The sequence below is a fragment of the Erpetoichthys calabaricus genome, chromosome 7 (assembly GCF_900747795.2).
Source record: "Erpetoichthys calabaricus chromosome 7, fErpCal1.3, whole genome shotgun sequence".
Classification (NCBI taxonomy): domain Eukaryota; kingdom Metazoa; phylum Chordata; class Cladistia; order Polypteriformes; family Polypteridae; genus Erpetoichthys; species Erpetoichthys calabaricus.
The window spans coordinates 76250110-76267361 of NC_041400.2; the positions used below are offsets into that span (position 1 = coordinate 76250110).

The 17252-nt window shown below is 38.1% G+C and overlaps 1 protein-coding gene across 19 annotated transcripts in view; it reads right to left on the minus strand.

The window, feature by feature from the left end:
- The window catches only part of celf4 (CUGBP, Elav-like family member 4), a 1311271-nt gene that overhangs the window by 452135 nt on the left and 841884 nt on the right, over window positions 1–17252 (minus strand). The gene's annotated exons all lie outside the window — the stretch shown is intronic.

The window sequence follows — 17252 nt, forward strand, 5'->3', positions numbered from 1 at the left end:
TGTGAGCCGCTTCCGAGTTTAGAAAACTTACAGAATATAATGGAGAAGGCTTGCTCCTTAGAAATAACTTATTTCTTATTTCTGCAGTTTGAAAAACAATGCCCCTTTATTGTATTTTTTTTCTTGACCCTACAGGATACCCGGTAGTAATTAGCCTTCCATGTGGCTGAACAGATGCCAGTGTACCCGAAATCTGTGACACAACTGGATGTCCTATTCTTCTGCTTTTAAGTTTCCCAAATCAGGAAGATGTGCAGATCATAACTGATTTGCTATTTCAAAAGGTAATACTACTAAGGCTTTCGGTTTTACAACTAATTTGTGCACAATTCCTGCAAAGACTCCTCATATTTATTACTTGATCTGTAATATTTTTCTGGCTTGAATACTCATCTATGTTTGCTCACTCTGTCCAGTAACTAATACGAGCTTTTTAATTTAAGACAGGAAAGCCTCAGAATGTGAATCCTCAAAAAAGACTGAGGCACATCAGTGCCAACTAACTAAACAGTGATATTGTTCCATGTCGCAAAATAACATTTATTTTCTTGATTTATTATGCTTTGTTGTTGGAATTTGAAAGAACCAAGACTTAATTTCAGCCTAAAACAAAACTAAGGCAGGAGAGAAAAACAAAGATGTTTTCACGTAAGTAACAACAAATGAGCTCATCACATTAGAAGTGCAGATATACAGAGACTGTAACAGTGTCTACTGTATATGTAATGTAAAAGAAAAAAATTATGCTACATATAGTGATAATTAAGTCTGGGTTCTTCAAAAATCCAACAAAAAACTACCGTAATATAAAAAAAAAATATATTATTAGTTAGACTTTACTTTAAGCAGCCGTTTATTTATTTTGATGGTTTACTTTAGTAATGCTCTACAGGTGTACCAAGAAAGAAGGCTGAACAAGCACTAAGGGTACAATGTATTAATGTTTCAACTCAATGAGTGAACATTGTTTTTTTTAACAGTTAGAGGTGGAAAAGTCCAGTTGTGTTATGGAGCAGCAATTAAAGAAGAAGGAAGCAATGTATGACATGTTGAAGTTTTGGGTGGCCCTCCTGCCCGGCACTTCTAGAATCCTCCATCTAAATCTCTGGTCTGATCTGCTGTGCCTTTGCCAAGTGATCAGCAGGTATTGGCCTGTTTTATTTTTTTTTCATCCCAACTTCAGAAAAGTGTCTCAGTCTCATTACACTGGCTGCCTATCTCATGTAGAAGTAATTTCAAGGTTAGACCCTACCTGTATTTTATAGTGTCTGCTCCCAACATTTCTTTTCTCAAACATTGCTTTTCTTTTTATTCCAAGATCAACCATAAAAACCGGCAGCTTTCTGAACTCATGCAAAAAAATCTGGAATGCTTTGCCAATAGAGAAGTGCCAGGCTACAAATGTCAAGCATTTCAAAAAACTTTAACATGCCCACTTTTCTAATTTGTCTTTTTCTTAATTACTTGCATTGGTTGTAATAGATTAGAAATGGTACTGTATAGAGTTTGGAAGATCTGCACTGGGCAGTAACTTCTGCTGTTTTTCTGTTTTCTTTTTCCAGTTTATTGCAGTAGTGCCCTGCATCTCCACCATCTGTTAGATCAATTCCAACTGCCTGTGATGACGGAAAGAAACAAAGCTCACAGGATGTCCTGAAATGGAATTGTGATTGGACTGAGACGACCACAATTCTGGGATGTGTACAGGGCGCTGTGCGGGCTTTGGCTTGGAACCCCCAGAGGTTTATTATCTCCAGCATCCTTGAAGGCTGCAAGTTTGTTTTTGTCCGTGGCCATTTACTTCTTATTTACTATTATAATGTCTTCAATTTTCTTTGTAACTGTATATTTTTGTAGAGCAATTTGAGCTACACTTGTGAGCAAAGGTGATATAGAAATATTATTTTTGAACAACTTTTAAGAGACAGCTCAGGAAAAATGTCAGTTTACATATAACACATTTTTATGGAATATTGCTGGATAATAACTCTTTGACTATGAGTAGTATCTTGTTCATAAAGCTAAAGTAGCATTTATCACTTTTACTGTCTTCAAAACCTTGGCTAACAGTTTTTTAAAATATTAAGGTAAAAATCTGTAAATATGTTTATGTTCCCTGTAGCTGCCGGAGTGTAAGGCGAATTCAAGCACGGGTAAAACACATGCCGAAAGAAATCTCTCAGTCCAAAAGTTTGTTTTAAAAATATTTAGTGAAAATCAAAACAAATAATCCACACAAGAATAAAGAAAAAAGTTGTTACACATGTAGAATAAAATGCAAAAAAAGAATAATGTATCTTCTCTAAATTTAGCATTTCTTGTAAAACTTCAGTTTTTTCTATACTTAAAGATTCTTAATTTCTTCTTCTATACTTAAAGATTCTTAACTTCTTCTTCTGTTCGGTTTAAACGTACGACACAGCACTTTCAATTAAGTGCTTTGTCTTACATGTTTCTTAGCACACAAGGTACGCAATGCTCAAAAAGCATGAAAGGCACAGTTTAAAACCACGTGCCCTCTACACCTTATACATGCAAGGCTGATCACTAACTGAGAATAGTGTTTAGTCAGAGAAGTTAGAAATAGCTAGAGTATACCAATTCTATTCAACTTATGGGGGCTATAGGAACCTCCCATAAATTATGCACTATCATTTAGTAAAACATTTATGATTCTTATGTAAATAGGAAATGGCTCTTACACATCAGGCCCCTAATTGTTTATGCTAGGGCAGAAATAAATTACTTTAACATTACTTAGTAAAAGCCTTCACTACTTTAATGAACTTAAACCCAACTATGAAACTTAAAACTTAAATTCTACTGTAAGAGCACAAACAATTAAAATTAAGAATGCAAAAAGTAAAATGAATCATTTCAATTGTTTGCTGCTTCCTGAAGCAGGCACAGTTTGTTCACAGGTCTGTCCAGTGTACTGGTCTTGGTCTGCACACAAACTCTTCTAACTGCCCCCTTTGCATCTGTCATGGTCTTTATGACTTGACCCTTTACCCAGGAGTTACAGGGTGTAGCATCTTATAATTACGCCCACAATGTCCAGTTTCTTTATGAATTTGTTGCATAAAGAGAGTAGCAATATGTGAATTCTTCTGAATGATTGCAGGGTGTTTTGCCTCTTCTGGCATAGTAGATTTGCTGAGTCTTCCTCCAACTCTCAATATTCCTTCTTGCAAGACTGGGTCCAGTTTGTTGATTTTACTACCTTTCTTTACATGCTGATTTTTGTGTAAGGTTTTAACCTCCTCTGGGTAAGCTAGCAATTGACTGAGGCAAATAAGTTCGTTTTCTGCTTTAGACAAGTCATTGAGAGACAGTGGCTTCAGCCTCATTGTTGATTTATATTCCTTCATATGTTCTGTGATTTGTGTTTTTTTGTCTTTCTGGACTGTGTCCAGATTGACTGACTATATACTGAATTGCCTTTCTCTCTTCTTTCAGACGCCGTAGCACTTCTTTGAACTTTAGGAACCACGCTACTGCTTTTTTTTAAATTGAACCATTCTGAGTAGAACTCCACAAGTCTTTTTACTGGTTCAATTTTTTCTTCTAAACTTGTAAGTATTTACTACACACTTTTTGATTTCCGGATCATCGCTAATAGAGAGGTCCACTTCATCTGGTCTGTTAGGCCATTCGTGCTCTGGCTGTAGCACAAAGTTTGGGCTTTGTATCCAGGTCTTACTTTTGATGAAGCTTTCTATTGTCGATCCTCTTGATACCTGATCCACAGGATTTTGTGCAGATACAACATACTTCCATTGCGAGGGTTGTGTGTGCTGACTTATCACTGTGATTCTGTGTACCTATTTAATGTACCTGTTTACATTGAAATCCACAAGTAGCTGCAAATCATCCATCCATTTTTTCCATTGCTGGAAATACTTAACTTCCACTTCTTGATCCCACGCATATTTCTCTTTACACAGTTCTCTTAAAATAAGCTTAGCAGGCAATATGACTGGTGCTAAAAATCCAAGTGGATCATATATTGAATTGACCACTGACAGAATACCATGTCTTGTAGCAGGCTTATCTTGCAGCTTTACCTGGAACTTGAAACTGTCAGTCTGTGTACACCATTGAACACCTAAGGCTCTTTCAACTGGTAACAAATCATGGCTTAAGTCTAAGTCCTTTTGATCGATTGCCCTGTTTTCTTCAGGAATGGACAACAAGACTGCTCTGTTATTACTTATCCATTTCGTAAGATAAAATCCTCCTTTTAAGCACAGGGCTTGAAGATCTTTGGCCAATTTTATGGCTTGTTCTTCTGTAGCAACTGACTTTAAACAGTCATCAACATAGAAATTGTGTAGCACAGTGTTAACTGCTTCCTCTGGAGCTGTGCCTTTGTTGTTCTTCGTAAAGCATAAGAAGAACAACTGAGTGATGAAGTAGCACCAAAAAGATGCACTGTCATTTTGTATTCCTCTAGTCCAGTGATGGCGAACCTTTTAGAGACCGAGTGCCCAAACTGCAACCCAAAACCCACTCATTTATCGCAAAGTGCCAACATGGCAATTTAACCTGAATACTGAGGTTTTAGTTTAGAAAAAACAACTCATACATTAACATCTTTTGTCTTAAAAGAAAAACACAATAACAAAGATTTCAAAGATACAAACAACTTTTTATTGAACGTTAAAAGTTTGCATTTTGCATGCTTTTGAACAATTAATGTGATTTTTGCTGTTGTATGCATGCTGATAATTTATCTAACCTTGGCTCATACTTTGTAAGTTTGAGAGCAACACATGCAGCACACAGGTCATCTGTTAGTCTGTTTCTGGTGTCAGATTTGATATAATTCAAAGCTGAAAACAGCTGCTCACAAGCATTAGATGATCCAAACAAAGTAAGGAAAGCAATCCCAAGTTCTTTCATTGACTTAAAATTATTTGACAGAGAATTCCACATTTTAAGGATTTCATTTTCAGAACTAACTGTGCTGTCCTTTGTCATCCCTTCTATCTTCTCAAGTGTTTCACGCAGGTCATAGAATTTATTTTTCCAGATAAAGCTTTCTTGAAATTCCAATAGCTCCATTTCCAGATTTCCTAAATCTAACCAGTGTAAGCAGGAAAACTCAAGTTCTTCAAATCAGGCTTTATCTGGAGAAGTAAGAAAACACAGGGTTGTCTCCATCTTATGGAAATCTGTTACTAAAATTCACCTTTGCAGCTGCTACAATGCTAGAAAAGTCCTTGTAGATTTCCTGATGGCTTGTAGGATTATCTGCAAATGTTGCAGAATTTTCTAAATGCATTTTTAGATTTGGAAAATATTTCAGCTGTCCACTTTCAAGGTCTCTTTCAAAAACCTGCAGTTATCTCTCAAATGTTTTGATATCACAAAACATCGTTTTCCCTACACCTTGTAGTTGTTTGTTCAGTACATTGAAGTGTAGTGTAAAATCTGTAAAAAACATGAGGTTGGTAAGCCAGGCCATATCAGTGAGCTGTGGATATTCCTGCCCTTTTTCATACATAAACAGCCTAATTTCATCCAAGCAGGCTACAAATCTCTCTTTGACTAGTCCTCTGCGCAGCCATTATTGTACATAAGTAAACAATTATACTGTGCCTGAACCTCCTTAAGAAGTGCTTGAAACTGTCGAAATTTCAGAGCACAAGCCATGATGTAATTCACCATTTTTGTGACATCTTTGAGGACAGTGTCAAATTTTTTGCTGCTTTCCCTGGTACAAAGAGCTTTTTGATGTATAATACAATGGAACTGAATGACTTAATGTTTTGTTTCTTTAACAAGGAACTGTATGAAACCAGATGTTGCCCCCACCATAGAAGGTGCCCCATCACTAGTAATTGAAACCACTCTTTCTGATCTTATGTCTTGTGACAAGAAAAGGCTCCATCACAGCATTGTAGATATCTATCCCTTGTGTTCTTTTAGGCAAAGACACCAGTTTCAGCAGCTCTTCTGTCATGATGTCACCAACAGCATAACACAAAATTACTGGTAGCCTTGCATGATTATTTATATCTGTGCTTTCATCCAAGCACATGGAGTAACAGGCTGCCTTTCGAAAGTCAGTGGTGACCTGCTGACAAACATCACTTGCCATGCACTGGATTCGATCTCTCTCAGAGATGCATTGAATAATTTTATCCTCGTTTGGGAAATCATGAAAAACGGAATTACTCCCAGACAACATGGCCTTTTTGATAATATCCCAATCAGAGAGGGGCTTACCATGTTTTGCTATGCACAGTGAAATTTGAAAACTGGCAGCTGTCAGATGATTTGTTCTAGAAAGATAGTTGCAAAAACTAAGATACTGGGAATGATATTTCCTCAATTTACCTTCAAGAAACTCTTTTCTTTCAGTTTCACCAAGATTGGCAACACTTTTGTGGTTGGTATCAAAGTGCCGTCTGACACTTGATCTGTGACACACAACACTTTCATTAAACAGAATACATAACGCTTTCCCATTGCGTTCAATCACTCCAAATGACTCTGTCCAGGCCTCTTGGAATGATCTTCCACTATCTGTTCTTGCTTTTTTTTTGCTGTATTTATTTTTGGGCGTTCAAGACTTGGAATCTACAAAAACACAAAAGTTTTAAACAATGAAGCACCCAATACAAATCTATCCCTATACCAAAAATAGCTAACACTATTAGTTAACACTAAAGAAATGGATATTCCCTGAAACAACAATCTGCTCCTCTCTCACCACGGGAATCACCTTCGCCACAGACTCAAAAGGCTGCTGACCATGCCGCACCCTCACGCCGCATGTGAGCCGCCCGCCTTACCCCAGACAGGGGAGGGAGGAAGGCTCCCATTGGGCTGCTGGGCAGAGAGGTGGGTGATGTGAAAAATGTCCTCAGGCGCACGTGAAGAGAGGGAGGGGAGCAGCCCAGCCCCATGTCCCTCTGGCTTTCTAGTAGCGAACTCTGGCGAACTCTATGCTGGGGCGACAGCACACGTGGCCACAGAAAGGGCTCTGAGTGCCCCCTCTGGCACGCGTGCCATGGTTCACCACCACTGCACTAGTCCTTTGTTTAGATTATCTTCAGGCCACCACAGGAAAAGAAGAAGATCAGTGTCTTCGTCTGGAACGTTCACTTGATAAAACATTGATTTAATATCTGACATGAGAGCAATTGGCTCCTCACTGAATCTTGTAAGAACTCCAATGAGTGTATTAGTTAAATCAGGTCCTTTCAGCAACTGTTCATTTAGAGAAAAGCCTCAATAAGTGGCTGTACAACCAAAAACCACTCTGATCTTATTTTTCTTTGGATGATATACTCCATGGTGAGGTATGTACCACACTCTCTCCATTTCAAGGGTCAGTGTTCAGTGGGTACTTTAATGGCATATCCTTTGTTTAAAATGTCTTTCATGAAAATATTTTAATCTTCATGGAATGTTGGATACTTTGTAAGTTTCCTTTTGAGTCCAATAGTACATTGTTCTGCAGTGCAATGATTATTTGGCACTTAAGTGTCTCATCTTTAAAAGGCAGATTAATGCAATAGTGTCCATCCACTAGACTGGCAGAATCTGCGGCTATGCGCATGAACTTAATGTCCTCCTGTGACATTTCCTCCTGTACCTAATAACAATAATATTAATAATAGAATTGTAATAACAATATTATTGCTTTGGTCAGAATTTATCTGGGGTAGATGCACATCTTTTAGATAAGACCATTTCTTGATATTTTCTTGTGTAGGAATGTTCTCCTTATTCACAGGTACAGTATAAGGTTCACTGTGTACACTTTTGGTATCCCACAAACTTGTAACTCTGTTAAAACTGTACACTTTACTAATTTCTGTCTATTTACTTTTTCCCTTTCTACAGTGCTGATGTAGATGTGAGACTTTCTTCCAGAAAGATTTAACTGCTCTTGTAAACTTTCTGTGCAAAATGTAGCTGAGCTGCCAGAGTCTATTAGAGCATATGTTTCTACACATTTTTCACTTGTTTCAGACTTAACTTGAACTGGAATCACAGCTAAGACACCCTCTGTTCAGGCTCCGGTAGCAGTACAAGTCTCTATTGCTTCCACGGAAATATGGGAAGAAGAAATGTTCTTCTTTTCCGACTTAGCGTTCTCCTTTATAGGAGGTGTGGCTTTATCATCATTACCTACAGTACTGTTCAAAAGTTTTAGGCAGGTATAAAAAAAATGCTGTAAACAAAGAACGCTTTCAAAAATGGAAGTGTTAATCATTTATTTTCATCAATCAACAAAATGCAGTGAAAGAACAAAAGAAATCTAAATCAAATCAATATTTGGTGCGATCACCCTTTGCTTTCAAAACAGCATCAATTCTTCTAGGTACACTTGCACACAATTTTTGAAGGAACTCGGCTGGTAGGTTGTTCCAAACATCTTGGAGAACTAACCACAGATCTTCTGTGGATGTAGGCTTCCTCACATCCTTCTGTCTCATCATGTAATCCCAGACACACTCAATGATGTTGAGATCAGGGCTCTGTGGGGAACATACCATCACTTCCAGGACTTCTTGTTCTTCTTTACGCTGAAGATAGTTCTTAATGACTTTGGCTGTATGTTTGGGGTCGTTGTCCTGCTGCAGAATAAATTTGGGGCCAATCATACGCCTCCCTGATGGTATTGCATGATGGATAAGTATCTGCCTGTATTTCTCAGCATTGAGATCACCATTAATCCTGACCAAATCTCCAACTCCATTTGCAGAAATGCAGTCCCAAACGTTCAAGGAACCTCCACCATGCTTCACTGTTGCCTGCAGAAACTCATTATTGTACCACTGTCCAGCCCTTCAACGAACAAACTGCCTTCTGCTACAGCCAAATATTTCAAATTTTGACATATCAGTCCAGAGCATCTGCTGCCATTTTTCTGCACCCCAGTTCCTATGTTTTCATGCATACTTGAGTCGCTTGGCCTTGTTTCCACATTGGAGGTATGGCTTTTTGGCTGCAACTCTTCCATGAAGACCACTTCTGGCCAGACTTCTCCAGACAGTAGATGGGTGTACCTGGGTCCCACTGGTTTCTGCCAGTTCTGAGCTGATGGCACTGCTGGACATCTTCCAATTTCGAAGGGTAATAAGCTTGATGTATCTTTCATCTGCTGCACTAAGTTTCCTTGGCTGACCACTGCGTCTATGATCCTCAACATTGCCCGTTTCTTTGTGCTTCTTCAAAAGAGCTTGAACAGCACAGCTTGAAACCCCAGTCTGCTTTGAAATCTTTGTCTGGAAGAGACCTTGCTGATGCAGTATAACTACCTTGTGTCTTGTTGCTGTGCTCAATCTTGCCATGACATGAAACTGTCTTCCACAACCTCACCTTGGTAGCAGAGTTTGGTTGTTCCTCAGCCAGTTTTAAGCATCCTACACAGCTGTTTCTGTTTCAGTTAATGACTGTGTTTCAACCTACGTGTGACATTGATGATCATTAGCACCTGTTTGGTATAATTGGTTGATCGTACACCTGACTATATTCCTACAAAATCCCTGACTTTGTGCAAGTGTACCTATAAGAATTGATGCTGGTTTGAAGGCAAAAGGTAGTAACACCAAATATTGATTTAATTTAGATTTTTCTTTTGTTCTCTCAATTTGCATTTTGTAAATTGATAACAATAAACAATCATTATTTATATTTCTGAAAGCATTCTTTGTTTACAGCATTTTTTCACACCTGCCTAAAACTTTTGCACAGTACTATATTTCCTTATTCATATGCAGAATGACTGGATGTAAATGAGAGCATATTTGGCATTTCATTTTTTCTTCACAGTCTTTGCTAAGATGTCCTTGTTTAAGGCACTTAAAGCATAAACCTTTAGATTTCAAAATGTCAATTCTACTTTTATAAGTTATTTTCTAAATTGCACTGCATTCGTCAAGATCATGATTTTCATTGCAAAAAAGACAGTGCTTACCGCTTGTATGTCCAGCCGTCTCTGCCTTTTTGACTGAAGTGTTTGTATCCCTTTTTTCGTCAGCATTAAAATTGCTTTTTCTTGGGTCGCCTTTCAAAGGATACTTCCCTTGATCAGTCCTGTCCTTTTCCTTCTTGAAGGTATATCTTCATAGGGCTGAGCCATATGCGGGAACCAAAGCTGATGTTGCCTGTTCCTCCAGAAAGTTCACTAGATTGGCGAAAAGTGCTTGTCTGCTCTCCGAACTTTGCATTGCCATGCTGCTAATAGGTCTTGAGGAAGTTTGGAGACTATAGTACGAAGGTTATCATTACTTTCAAATTTTTGTCCGCCTTGTAAGTTGGACATAATGTTCGTACATCCGCCAAGAAAGATTGCATAATTACTCTGACCTTCTCCATCGTTTGGCTTTATTTGCGGCCATCCTTTGGCTTTTCTCATGCATGCATTTACTATCCGTAGCTGGTTTCCATAAAGACTTTCAAGCTTCATTCTGGCTTTTTGGTAACCTTCTGCCGGTGACAAGTATTTACAATTTTTAACAATCTCATGAGGTGAACCTTTAGTAAACTGTGCCAAGAAGTCCAATTTAACCCGATATCTCAGTCAAATGCGCCAATAAAATCTACATATTTCAAAGGATCACCATCAAATATTGGGATCTTTATATATGGCACATGAGGCACTTGATTCATATACTGCTGTTCTTTCTGGTGTTCGTAATACTGTTCATAAAGTGGTTGTTGAGGCTGGTTCTTTATTTTGTTGATCATAAAGTGGATGCTGATGATTGTTTTAACTTACATTTATACACGGAATGTTACAAAAGCTTGCATCATGTGGCTTTTCATTTCTCATATCTGGTTTCCGAGGAACATTATAAAGATTTGGTTTTCCTGGACTGCAATTACATCCTTTAAGAGCCCTCAGTTTTGCATTGGATTCTGCGATAGCTGCTCCCAAAACCAATTAATCTCTTTTAGCTTTCAGCTGTGCTTCTTCCATATCTAGAGCCTGTTGCCTTTTTTGGTTCTGTGCTTTAACCAACAGCACAGCATGTGCTGCCTCTTGAGATCTGAGGACGCTAACTGAAATAGCCACTGAACTTGCATGGCTTTTAGTTTTTGCAGAGATTTGGGAGTCATTAACTGAAGTAGCCACTGTACTTACACGACTTTTATTTTGGCATACTTCCATAACCCATTCCATTGTATTTCCCGAAAATGTACGAAAAGTTTTCATTTTAGCATCAATACTCTTTTGTATCATTTTCCGTATACCTTCGTTGCCCTGGATGGATAAAAGTTCATTGCTTAACCTTTTATATTCCGTTCTCAAGGTGAAGAACTCATTCTTGATAATTAGTTCTATATTTCACAATTAAATTAATTTTGTTGTAAATCCTTTACGAGCTTCATCAGACTAGATAATTGATTGTACTTGTGGTCTAATTCTGACTGAAGAGCTTTCTGTCGCCTTGGAGATGGTCCTCCTTTGTGACGTCATAATCATCGCGACTTCCACTCACGCCACTCGGACTTTCGTTTGAAGTTTGATATTTCCTATGATATTTCCATGATGATCTTGCACCAGGACAGTTCCCTTTTAAGGTATTTAAGCTTCTTTATGCTTTATACAGTCTCGCGAGGAGTGCTAGCAATTCTCTCAAATTTTCAACTCCAATCAAAGACGAAGATTAAAAGTACCTGTTGAGTATTTTCCAGTTGTCGTTGTTTTCTTCCATCGCAGTCCGACATCAGGCTTAAAACACACAGGTTTCTTTCTTTTAATCCAAGGCAGTTTTCAAACTTTCAATCTTAGGCTGGTTTTAAATTTTAGTGTAGCTGCTGGAGTGTAAGGCGAATTCAAGCACGGGTAAAACGCGTGCCGAATGAAATCTTTCAGTCCAAAAGTTTGTTTTAAAAATATTTAGTGAAAATTCAAAGCAAATAATCCACACAAGAATAAAGAAAAAAGTTGCTACACACTGTGGCAAGAGGCAGGGGTGGCACCCAGCCGGAATGCCCAGAAGGACCGGTGGAGGGTTTGCGCCTCCTCCAGACCACGAGTGGACGACCGCCCTGGTGGTTTTGGGGACAACGGGAACTGAGCTTGGAAGCTCAACCCTCTAGGGGCCCTTGGTCACCGCCAGGGGGCGTCCCAATGCCTGGAGAGCCCTGGTCCTCAGCACTTCCGCCACACCCGGAAGTGCTGGGGGGGAAGATGACCAGGGACAACCGGGTTGCCCGTAGAAGATTATCGGGAGGCACCTGGAGCACATCCGGGTGATTATAAAAGGGGCCGCCTCCCTCCATTTGATGGCTTGAGTCGGGAACGGAGAAGGACGGAGCTCGGGAGGAGAGGAAAGGAGGCAACCTGAAAAGAGAGAGGCATCCTTTTGGATAGGCCTGGACTTTGGGGGAGTTTTGGGGTTGTGTGTGTTTCACTTGTGTAAATATGAATAAACGTGTGTTGGGTGTTGTACCTACGGTGTCCGCCTGTCTGTGTCCAGGCTGCTTTCCACATACACGTAGAATAAAATGCAAAAAAAATGTATCTTCTCTAAACTTAGCTTTTCTTGTAAAACTTTAGTTGTTTCTATACTTAAAGATTCTTAACTTCTTCTTCTGTACACTTTAAACGTATGGCACATCTCTTTCAATTAAGTACTTTGTCTTACATGTTTCTTAGCACACAAAACACGCACACAAGGTACGCAATGCTCAAAAGGCACGAAAGACACGGTTTAAAACCATGTGTCTTCTACACCTTACACAGGGCAAGGCTGATCATTAACTGAGAATAATGTTTAGTCACAAAAGTTAGAAATAGCTAGAATATACCAATTCTATTCAACTTAAGGGAATTATAGGAACCTCCTAGAAATTATGCACTATCATTTAGTAAAACATTTATGATTCTTATGTAACTCTTACATTCCCTTTCCCTAATAGTTTTTAACACCTCCCCATTGTTGTCCATTTTCATTGTGTTTGTGTTCTAGTTAAATGCATTTACCATTTATATATCTTTATGATTACTTTTCTTCTCATTTGACTCTCACTGTTGTGTGTGTGTGTATATATTTTTTTTTAGTAACATTGTTCCCACATCTTTCACTTTTGTTATTTTCAAACATACTATTTATTTATTTAATAAAAAAATGTATGAAAAAGTGTATTGTATTTCCTTTTTTAAAGTTGAACTGGCTCTCTGTCAATATGGGTGAATAAAACCATTCACATTAGATGAGGAGTCTGAACACCAACAACGTTGGCATGTTATGTTAATTAAACTTGTAAGAAAGAATGTGTCTGCACTGTCCATATGGTGTTAATCATAAACTGAACTATTTCATGCTGTCTGCTCAGTTACTAGAGAATACTTTATTTTATGGCGTAAATTCAGTTCAATTTTACTGTCTTAATAGGTAAGTTTGGTTTCTCAGGGTTTTACAGAGACACCTTGAAACAACATTCAAAAACACATCACTAAGAACAAAGTTATTATAAATATGAACTATAGAAGCAAGCACTTAATGTAAAAAAATATATGAAACATATCACACATAAAAATTAAATTGACATTTTGATTTGACTAATGATTGATTCAAGTGACAACAGTTCACTCACTTAATTTAAGTCTGTGGATGTAAAGTTGAACTTCTTTGTAAGATTAAAAGCCGTTGGAATAAAGGAGGATATGAACCGGTGGCTTTATACTTTTGATTCCTTCAAAATCTGACCTGATTGCAACAACTGAGAATGGATTAAAGAATCTTAACAACTGGGCAGTCACAGTTAACACTAAGGGAGAAAGTCAGCACAATGCCTTGCAATACAGTGTTACATTCTTTTTTTTTGTTGAACAAGGACCATTTATTTCTATAAAATTTGTTGGCTACATTAGGTTTGTAAATTTGATATCTTAAGACAAATGACAATTTTATTAATAATAATTGATATCTAAAGATATTTTAAAACAAACACAATTTGTCCATAGAGGGAAATTGCAACAACAGATCAAAATGGCAAGGGGATTTTATATAATTTGGCGGCACGGTGGCGCAGTGGGTAGCACTGCTGCCTCGCAGTTGGGAGACCTGGGGACCTGGGTTAGCTTCCCGGGTCCTCCCTGCGTGGAGTTTGCATGTTCTCCCCGTGTCTGCGTGGGTTTCCTCCGGGCGCTCTGGTTTCCTCCCACAGTCCAAAGACATGCAGGTTAGGTGGATTGGCGATTCTAAATTGGCCCTGGTGTGTGGGTGTGTTTGTGTGTGTCCTGCGGTGGGTTGCCACCCTGCCTGGGATTGGTTCCTGCCTTGTGCCCTGTGTTGGCTGGGATTGGCTCCAGCAGACCCCCGTGACCCTGTGTTCAGATTCAGCGGGTTGGAAAATGGAGAAATAAAAACAGATATATATACCTGTGTTGTCACTCATCAATTCTACCTACCCCTCTCTCCAGTCATAGAATAGTAATACCTGATCATTGTATCCCTCAGTTCCAGAAAAAAAATCCATGTGATAATGTTTTAATGCATCATTATTGTCCAATGAAACAATTTGTTCTGAACTATCAAAAATAGTGGATTTAATTGGTATAAATCATCCATCAGTAGCTAATTCGACCTTTGCATGGCTAGCTGTTAAGAGATTTGTAAAGGATTGTTTGGTTACACTCACCTCAATCTGCCCTGTGAATTTACAGGGACTATCTCTAAAATGAGTGCTAATAAACAATCCTGAATTAATCAATAACAGATTTATGTAATTTTACATAGATTTCTTTAAAACAGAAGATAAACTTGCATCTGACTTGAATTTGAACATTTTCTCTCTGGACTTCATATTCCAAAGATGTCAGTAGAAAAGGCAGCAGAATTAGATGCTCCTTTACAAAAGGAGGAGTTGCAGCTTGTGTTAACTTCATTTAAATCTAATAAATGTCCAGGTTCAGATGGATTGCCAGTTTAATTATTTAAAGCTTTCTGGTCTTAGTTATCAGTTCCTCTGTTTGATATGCTGAACTCGGCCGTATCCGGAGTGGACTTATACCTTATGGTTAATCAATCCATGATCACACTATTGCTGAAAAAGGATAAGTACGTGACAAAATGTTCAAATTACTGCCTAATCTCCCTCATAAATAATGACATGAAGATATTTGTGCTGACTGCAAGGTTACGAAGGTAATTGACAAATTAGATCACACAGATCAAAAAGTGTTTAAATACTTAAGATATGCTGCCTATAAAGTGAGACAACAGCAAGGGCAAAATTTTAAAAACAACAAAGCATTAAGATTGTTCTTTTCCCCAAATGTATTCTATGCATTGCTGCCTTCCACTTCTTTTCTGAGATATTAAGTGAAAGATCCTTTCCCCACCATACCAAAGATCTTTGAAAGGAAGAGACTTTAATATGTTTTTGTATATCATTGAGATGCTGAAGACTGATCAGTATTTCTTATGGAATAGACATAGGTGGGAGGTGTGGAAAATTTGCTAGGTTCCTTTTAGCAAAGCAAAGTTTTGATTTGAAAGTAGTAGAAAAATTGTGTTTAAATTTTGTTTTAAATTTGTTATTAAATTTGAAGCGTAATTGCTCATAAAATTCAAAGGCATAATCTAAATTAAATTCTCTAAGTGTTTTAATCCTGGATATTTTACCAAGAATAAATATTGTGCAGGTTTGAGAGGATAGGAAAAGTTATCATGTAGAGGTGCAACAGATAAAAGCCTCTCTGCCTTGAGGTACTTCCTGCATTGGTTCCATATTCTGAGTAACTGATGGACAATTGGATTATTGGTATATTCACAGTAATTTGTATTAACTGGGGTGCAAATCAGGACATATGAAGAAGTACAGACCAGGCTTGTGTATATTCATGAATTTGTGTCAGTGTCCAGGGACCTCATGTATAACACTGTGCATAGAATTCTTACTAAAACATGCTGTACTAACAAAAAAATTGAAATATACATATGGAGGAAAAAATTCAGATGCATAAATGTGTGCATACGCCAAGTTATACGCACTTCCCCATTGCAAATCCAAATGAACATGAAATTTAATGCACGTACACATCCCTATAGCCCTACCTCGACTTCTCCCAGAATTTCAAATATTTTAATATGCAAATCAATATAAATATCACCTTCCGTTCAGTGTTTGGTTAAAAAACAATGGAAAAGGCATGTGAAAAAAAGAATTTCAGCGAATGTGAAGTGGAGGCAAGGAAAAATGTACTATTCACTGGCTTACATAGTGGTATAAGAAACAAAAGCGTGGCGGAGACACTCGAAAGTTCAACTTTAGAAAATCACACAGTGCCTGAAAGAAAAACAAAGTGGTCAGATATCACAGTTGAAGTGAAAACTCGAGTTGCACCCCACTGTCTGTTTATTCTGTTTCAGACAATTCCTCAAAGTCTGCCTTTGTAAAGCCAGCACCAGTTCAGCACACAGCTCCAACAGGAGAGCTCTTGGAAACTTAAATTGACTTAAAAGCCAGTCATCATCATCTGTAAATACATGCTCTCTTCAAAATCTTCCATTCGCAATGTCTTCTAACAAGAGCTATGGTATCTGGAATAGTTTGGCCATTCCATGCACCATTGTATTGTTACAGAATAATTACAATCAAGTGAATTAATTTGTAAACAATATGCAGTTAATTTTGGTGTATTTGATTAATCCCACGTCATTGATGCGGATATAAAAAAGAAAGGTAAATGACACAAAAATATTAGCACTGCTTTGATACTGGGTGCCGCCAATTTGCAAAACTGAGCAGAAACGTGTATGCAAGGTAGGGGGCTACCGTGAAAAACTGCGTGGCTTTAGACCAAGTTTACTTTTTATACATGTCAAAGTGTGTGAGGAAAGGGGCCTCATGTACAAACAGTGTGTACTAACAAAAATGTTGCATAAGCCCATTTCCACGCTCAAATCATGATGTATAAAACCTAAACTTGGTGTAAAGCCACGCACATTTTCATGGTAGCTCAAACCATGGCGTACACAAGTTCTCCGCTCAGTTTTGCAAACTGGTGACACCCAGCGTCAAAGCAGTGCTTTTGTTCCAGTGTGGTTTCCCTTTCTTTTTCAGATCCACATCACTGACGCAGCTTTATAAATACACTGAAATTAACTGCATATTGTTTTTTAGTTTAAGGTATCTGATTGTAATTAACCTGTAACAATATAATGGTCCATGGAATGACCAAACTATTCCAAATACTATAGCTGCTTTAGCGTTATTACTCTCACTGCACCACTTGGAGCAGCTGAGAATTATCGGGATACAGAATCAAG